The sequence below is a fragment of the Pteropus alecto genome, unplaced genomic scaffold (genome assembly GCF_000325575.1).
Source record: "Pteropus alecto unplaced genomic scaffold, ASM32557v1 scaffold25, whole genome shotgun sequence".
In the NCBI taxonomy this organism is placed as follows: domain Eukaryota; kingdom Metazoa; phylum Chordata; class Mammalia; order Chiroptera; family Pteropodidae; genus Pteropus; species Pteropus alecto.
Genome location: NW_006441955.1, coordinates 7,676,731 through 7,685,257, shown reverse-complemented (window position 1 = coordinate 7,685,257; position 8,527 = coordinate 7,676,731). Strand labels below are relative to the sequence as shown.

At 37.2% G+C, this 8,527-nt stretch overlaps 1 pseudogene; it reads right to left on the bottom strand.

The window, feature by feature from the left end:
- Positions 1-5,434: 5,434 nt before the first annotated feature.
- On the bottom strand, positions 5,435-5,553 carry LOC112485841 (annotated as a pseudogene).
- Positions 5,554-8,527: the final 2,974 nt, after the last annotated feature.

Below are 8,527 nucleotides of genomic sequence, written 5' to 3'. Positions count from 1 at the left end.
TCACTTTGCTTTTTATCCATTCATTTAAAAAATATTTATTCTGTATATTCATTCAGTATTTTAAATTAAATAATTCATTTAAAAAATTTCTACCTCAGCTCTCTCAGTATGGGGTAAGTGATCTTAGAATCATGGTCCTCAAAATTTTAAGTCTCAAGAACCCATTACACTCTTGAAAATCATTGAGGAACCCAACATACTTTTGTTTATGTGGGATATATTAACTAATATTAAAAATCAAACCAGAAATTTTTATAAGAATATTTATTAATTTATTTTTTTAAATAACAAATCTATTACATGTTTACAGAAATGACATTTTTATTAGGAATAGCTATATTTTCTAAGATAAAAATAGTAAAAGGCATGGCATTGTTTTATATGTTTTAAATCTCTATAATATCTTATTAATAGAAGATAACTAGATTGTCTTATCTGTTCTGCACTCAGAATCTGGGCAATATTTTGTTTTCTTCAACGTCTATGAAGAAAATCCAGATAGATAGTTGGGTGCAGGATTAATTTTAATAGACTTTTCGGATAATCATGGGTATTCTTCTTTGATACTATACCAAAGCTTGAAAAGTGGTAATTTTTTAAAGCTCACTAGCAATGGTGAAATCTGAAATCATATCAATGGGCTTTTCACATTCTACTGCATTGAAATCCACCGCTCTTTCCTCTTGAATGGATTTTTTGCCCATGTTTAATTTTGTATTATATACTGGTCATATGGAAAAAATCAGTTTACTGAGTTATGCAGATCTTCAAAATGTTGACTATTTCATTATACAATATCAAAAAATCACATTCCTTATTATCACCACCAATTTAATCAGCAAATCTGTACTAGGATGTTGTCAAGTTTGTGACGGCAAATACAAGTTTTTCAAAATTCGTTTTGCTTGAAAGCTTGAATTTAATTATTGGCAACAAATCTCATGAGTTGTTCTCTTTGAAGTGATGGGCCCTTTCCATTCATTTTGGAGAAAATGTATGACATCTCCCCAAGTCTGAATAACTATAAATGTGGCTGTCAGTTGTTCTTACAAGCAATAAAAATAATTTGTACTGCTTCATCAAGAATATTTTAAAAGTAAAACTGGCTTTTATTTTTGTTTTTTAACTGTGAGCGCATGTTGTTAAAGAAATACAACAACTACTAATGCAACGTGGTGGTACTGCCTTGACTCATGCTAAAGCATCCACTTTTATTCCCCATGGCTTTTGCATCATCAGTCAACAGTGTCAGCACTAATGTCAACACAGTGAAAAAGCAATTACTTCTTTCTATTATTATTGAAAATAGTTTTTTTTACCTCACAGATTTCTTAAAAGAATCTTGGGTATTCCCAGGGTTCATGGACCACATCTTGGGAAATATTGCTGATATTTTGTTGTTGCTGTTGTTTTAAAAAGTGAGCTAGCCTCAGTTGTGGACTAGACATCAAGAGTAATTTGAAAGCAGTTCTCACTTTTCTTTGACAATGACCATAGCTTCTTTTCCAGATGACATCTGCCTAGTATGTAATTGATGACTACATCCAAATAAACATATGGAAAATGAGAGCAAATGGGTGTGTGGGCTCAGAGGGAGTTGCTTGTTTGGGGGATGATGGGAGAGTATAGTTCTGGAAGGAATTCAGTTCTATGAGTGTAGATTTCTGGTCTTCAAAAGATTACCGCATACATGCTGTCATACAATTTATTATGTGCCTGAGGGAGTTAATGTAGAGAGGGAACATGAGCTTTGCACTCAGCCAGGCTTAGGTTCCAACACCAGCTCAGTTGCCACCATCTACATGATCTCTTTCAAGTTATTTTAGTTTGCTAAGCCTTAATTGTCCCATCTGGAAAATGCAGCTACAGTGCTTAGAATATTATGATGCTAAGCATTTACAGGATGAGACATTGTGTGGATGGTCTGATGGGCCATAAAGACCCACCTTCAGGAATAGACTTACTTCCCCAGCTGCAAGGAGTGCTACTGAAGATGGCTCTCAGTGTTAATCCTCCTCAGAGAAAGAAGAAAACTGCTTGGACAGTTTTTATATCACACCTTCTCTGTATTGGTGGCCTACTTCCAATGACTGATCAATGGCCTGCCATCTCAAAGCAACCTGGTATGGCTCTGAAAGGCAATCTCAACTTCAGAACTCCTCATGGGATCAGCAGAGGTCTTACTGGAAGTGTATCACAACTCAGTTTCTCACTCTGCCAAACCTTGTGTCTTTCTCCTCCTCTTCCATGAATGTCATCTCCAAAGTACTCTTGAATAAAGCCCCGAATGCTAACCTTTGATTAAGAGTCTAGTTTTTGGTGGATTCAACCTGAAGCAGATGCTTTATTAATATAATTATTATCTATATCCCTCCATTCCTTATGATGCGCGGGTCCTAGTGGCTGGGGTTGGGGGACTTTCTATTCTGAATATCGAGGTTAGTTAAGCCCTATCCTAGAGTCAGGTGGAGGCTTAACTAATCCCCATAATTAGGAAGGCATCAATATAATTTGTGGGGAGAAAGAAATCAGGTCGTAATGAGAGAAGAGGCAGTGAAGAAGAGGCAAGAAGAACCTCTTGGAAGAAGATAAGAGGAGATTTGGGGATTCAGACATATCTGATAAGGATTTTTATATAGTAAAGATTCTGGAACCACCATCCTTAGGTACAAGCCCTAGCTATACCACTTATTTGCTCTATAACTAAGCAAGTTACTTTACACCAGGGGGCCCCAACCCCCAGGCCGTGGACTGGTACCAGTCTGTGGCCTGTTAGGAACCAGGCCGCACAGCAGGAGGTGAGCAGAGGTCAAGCAAGCAAAGCTTCATCTGTATTTGCAGCCACTCCCCAGTGCTAGCATCGCCACCTCGGCTCCACCTCAGGTCATCAGGCATTAGATTCTCATAGGAGCACAGGTCCTTAGTGCCAAAAAAAGGTTGAAGATTGCTGCTTTACTCCTTTATTTCTTATTTTCCTCATCTGTAAAATAATAATAGTAAAAGTATCTACTTCAAAGGGTTGTTCTGAATATTAAATGAGTTCATTAGAAATAAAAAGATGAAAAATATGTTTTACCACGTATTTGCCACTATCCAAATGGGGAATCAGAGAAGCATACACAAATTATAGTAATAAGGTTTCGTGATGCGAATGTATATAACTTTAGCAGTTTCATGAATGACAGAGTTCTTAAAGCCATGTGGGAGAAAGAGTAAACTCTTTGCAGAAGAGGTGACACTTGCAAGATTGCAGAATAAGTAAAATTTTGCCAGGGAAGGCAACTATAGAAAGACCGAGAGGGTGGCACTTCAGAAGGCTTAGAGGTGTGAGAGGTCTGAAGACCATGAGGATTTCTAAAGCCATTGACTTGCTCTGACTGAAAGCTACAATCCATGGGAAGTAGTGGGTGGTCAGAGATGACATGAATCCAATCACTTTTGCTGAATTCTGTTTGCCAGCTGGGATTTCATAGTGGTGCTAAGGAACAGAGAGTAACATGATCAGATTCATGTTCTGGCATCTTCGAAGAAATTAATTACAGGTAGGAAATCAGGAGGCTGAGAAAGACATTCTCAAACCTTATTGAATTAATATCCAGAAAGTGATTTTGGATTTTTGTTCACATTGTTAATTATACTTTCATGTCAGAATGTATATTGCAGCAATCTTTTTGGAGAGAAATTTGGCAATATTTGTCCTTTTTGAAAAATACATATGCTTTGACCCAACAAATTGTTTTCTAGATATGTAGCTATATCAATACCTTTATAAACATGTTTGAATAAAGATGTTACTGAAAGCATTCTTTGTAAAAGCTAAAGACTAAACATAAACTTGTTATGCATAAGCATGGGTTTGATTACATTAAATTATGGTAGTTTAATAAAATGCTATGCAGTTATGAGAAAGAATGACACAGAAAGGTGCATGCGCACATGTGAGACAGTCTTCACCTACTTATGGGAGAAAGAAGGGAAGATACAGAACACAGCAGTTTCTTTTCATTTGTATAGACTCACGTAATGCATGGAATATTTTGGGCACAATACTCAGAAAATGGTATGGAGTGGAAGGGTTATGGAATGAATGTCTATGTGCCCTAATCCCCAATGCAGCTGTATTTGGAGATTGGGCCTAAAAGGAGGTAATTAAGCTTAAATGGGGTCATAAGGGTAGGGTTCTGATTCAATTGGATTAGTAGTCGTAAAAAAAGAGACACCAGAGAACTCACTCTCCACACAAGCACCGAGGACACACCATGTGAGGACATAGTGAGAAGGTGGTTATCTACAAGTCAGGAAGAGTGCTCTCACCAGAAACTGAATTTGCTGACACCTTGATCTTGGACTTCCAGCCTTCAGAACTGTGAGAAAATAAATATCTGTTGTTTCAGCTACATGATCTGTAGTTATTTTGTTATGTCAGCCCGAGCAAACTAATAGAAAGAGAGACTGACTTTTAATTGTAATTTTTTTTTTCTTTACGTTATAGATAATTTGGTAAAATCATTTGCATCCCCAAGCCTTACCAGACAAAGAGCTACTGAATTAAAGAAGTGAGAAACACCTACCTCTCCCTTCATGAGAGTCTCAAAGGTACCAGCTCTCTCCCTTCCCTTTCTCTGGCAGTGAGCTGAAGGTCATGTCGTCCCCAGAGACCATCAATGTTTACTGCTATGTAGATATCTCTCTGCTGACTAGAGGACCCCAGCAGTAAATACTGCTATTCTTTCAAAATTTTATCTTTGGCATAAGTGTTATTTAATTCGCCTTAGTTTGACCTGCCTGGTACAAGAGCAGCAGCAAAGCACAGTAGCAAGAATGTGGGATTTAGAGTTAGACAGGCTTACATTTGAGACCTTTGCTCTCCACCTTATTAGTGGCCTTGCCATAGCCATCTATAAAATTTCTCTGCATCTCTGTCTTTTCATTTGAAAAAAAAGGGAAGGACAAGAATCAACAGTGTGATACTTAGCACGAAGATTAGCAATAAAACATAGAGGGTACCTTGCATCTAATAGGCATCTAATAAGTGGCAGCTATTATTACAAATGACAATATTATCTTTCTTGTCTCTTTTGCAGCTCTTGAAATTGACTTTGCCAACCCAACAAACACCAATGACCATTCTCTCTGATTAGTGAAATTGTTTGCTATGTATGAAGACTATAACTTTTTCTGTTTTGTTATAGCCTCTAATTTGTAGAAATTTAGGATATGTCCTCTCTAGCTCTTCAGAAGATATTTGTATGGCAGTGCCCAGTATCCACAGATAACCACAGATATTCCTTTTTGCTCACCTTAACCACTAGACACTGTGATCTTTTTAAATTTTTTTTTATTTTTAAATTTTTTTAGGCAAGGCAATCCTTGATTGACCTCACAGATTGCAAGGACCTTGTCAATTTACAATCCCTTATTTTTTTTTTTTTTACACCTATAGCACCTGGTCTTTCTAGGTGGTCTCCGATCCAAGTACTAACCAGGCCCAACCCTGTTTAGCTTCCAAGATCAGATGGGATTAGGCTCGTTCAGGGTGGCATGGCCATAGACTTCTTTTAATTTCTGCTTATTTCCTGGTCAACCTACAACTTGAGGGCAAACTTTGAATAAATCACCTTAATTTGAGAATTTTAATACATACCAACTAGGACAAGCACTGTCAATAATTTCTTACTTGTGTCTCAGGCAGATAGTTTAATGGAATGAGAAGAACATCAGCTGTGAGGTCAAACATTCCTTTATTGATTTTGGTTTTTCGTAACCCTGCTAGTCAGTGAACTTGGGTAAGTTACTCAGCTTTGGTTATGTAATCTATCCGATGGAGGTAATTCTTATCTCATAGACTATTTGGGAGAACTCAGTGGATTATTAAATGTCAAGTTACTGATGCAATGCCTAGGATGTATTAGGTATCTAGTAAATATTATTTCTCCTTTTATCTTCTTGTAAAGAAGAAAAGTATTAGCCTTCAGAGATGTGCCAGAGCACCTGATGTCTGCATGGAGACTGAATTGGCTTCTCCTACCTCCAAATTAAAATTAAATTGAGTGCAGATTCTTAAAGCACCCAATTCAGACTATAGATTAGAGAACCGCAGCACACTTTAAATGATAAACAGTAGGCTTTTGGAGTCAATTTTGTGAATCACTTTTAACAATTTTACAAGGGTATTTGTTATAAAATTCTAAACACTAACCATATGCATGTCTTTGATATTATCCATTCATCCTGCTTCTTCCAATGATTTAGGGGTATTTTATTTATTTTGTATTGACATGTTTTTGTAAGCTATCCTAAATTCTTTGTGGAAAGAGTAAGGATATAGAATACATAAACAAAACAATGAAATGAAGTACAATAAATAAAACAGCCAAAGAAAGAATTTATCCAGGGCAACTTTCTGCCTCAGTGTGTGCTTTGCATCTTTATTAGGCTGAAAGTCTTGAGAGAAACATGCCATTTTTATGACCAAACACTTCTCGACCTTTCTCATTTTCTTTTCTATGCACAAAGAAGATATCCAAAGGACAAAATTTCTGATATGGAACTGATTCTTATTTTCCTCTGGCACAACATCTATGAGCTTGTCAAAGACAAAGGAAGAAATCTTCCTAAGGGTCATAGGAGCATGTGGTACTTGTAATGCACCTGGCATCCTTGGATCTATCTTCTACTGGAGCACAGAGCTGTGTGGAGGGCTGGACGTTTTCAGTTACACACTTACTTTGTCTGTCACGTTAATCCTATGAGCCTTCTCCACTCCTTCCATAACATTTGGCATGTGTTTTCTTCCCCAACCCTGGGCTGATATAACAAACTGGTAGAATCAGTTGACACAATCTCTATCAGAAGCAATTGGGCTTGTTTTATCCAGAGCCAATAATGCACAACACACAAGATGGCTAAACTCCAAGGTCACTGCACATTAACAAATGGGAGAAGAATTATCATTGGAGAAATAGAATCAAGCACCATGTGGATGGGTGACAAGAAGTCTTCTGGCCAGAGGAACAGATTACATACCAGCACTGCCTTGGCTCACTGCCCTGAAAAAATACATCGCAATCCACACTCAGGGAAAATTCCATGAAATAGCAGAGCAGGAACATCCTGAAGCCAATGGCAACACATTCCAAGAAAAACATCCAATGAACCAAACTCCAAACAACATAGACCTCAGAAACGTAAATAAAAATTAACTGAAAAAGGAAACCTTCAGAGTCTTGAGAAGGAACACAACAGATTAAGTGACCACAAAACACTAAAACACCAACTAGTTATTTACCCACTGCTTTGTGGTAAATACAAGGCCTGTAGTCTCCAGGAGGTTATTTCTGGGCGCCAATGACTTAGCACATGGGCTAGCAAAGAGCATAGACTTTATTTTCCTCCCTAGGGCAAGTGGCATTTATAATGGGCCTGAGAACCAGAAGGAAGTTCCTTTGAACCTCTTAGTCTTCTAACTATAAGAACGAGAGAGGAGCAAAGGGTGGAAAAAGCTTTGAGCTTAGAGTCAGAAGCGTTGGGTTTGCATATGCTGCCACTTACTAACTTGGCTGTCTTGGGCAAAGCTACCTACTCACGCTGAGCTTTGGTTTCCTCATTTGGAATAATGAATGGATAATAATAATTATTATTATTTCCCCCTCACAAAGTTGATATGAATATTAATGAGAAAATGGATGTAAAGAGTACTCATAAGAGTCAGCATACAATACAACAGGCAGTCATTAAGGTTGCTGTTCTCATTGCTGTTGCTATTCTATTTAGCTAGAATTATAGGAGAATTAGCAACCACCTATCTTAGATAAATTTCCTGGTAGCTGAGGTGTGTCCCTCTGAGCACCTCTTTCAACCAGTTTGGCTAAAATCTATAACCATTCACTTGCTTTAAAAGGTATTGTTTAAACTTTTCTTGATGACTTAGAATCAAAGTTATAAACACTACTATTGCTCTAAGTAGCAATGGCATTACTTCTGTTTGTGTGTTTATTTTTTATTTTCTTTCTGGGAGGTCAAGCATAGCCTCAAGCACTGATTTGTCTTAATAGCTTCTCTTACTTCTATACTGCTTCTAATTAGGCCAAAACCAGATAAACTACCTTGTTTAAAATTCAGATAACTATGAATCAAAGAGTCTCTATTTAGAGTCCCAGTAATAAAATATGTGAAGTTCATGTAGGGTTTTGAGAGCACCATGGTAGAGCTCAAAGATCTTTTTTTGGCCTAAGATTAGAGAACGGAAGATTTTAGAAAAGTTGACTTTAGGATGGACATGTGGTTCCTGAGTTAGGAATACTTTGGATATACTGGTCTGCTCACATCTCTCACATTTTAATGTAGGTTTGTGTAAACATGATCATCATCATTTTACAGTCAGCATTGAACAAAGCCTGAGTCAGAAGTTAACATTAGGAACAAGTAAGTGTCGGGAGGACTTATGGAGGTATTCCTATGTGATGATCCATGTATGATATCTTAGACCATTTTTACTAAATTAAACTTCTTAATTTCAATCCAGAAT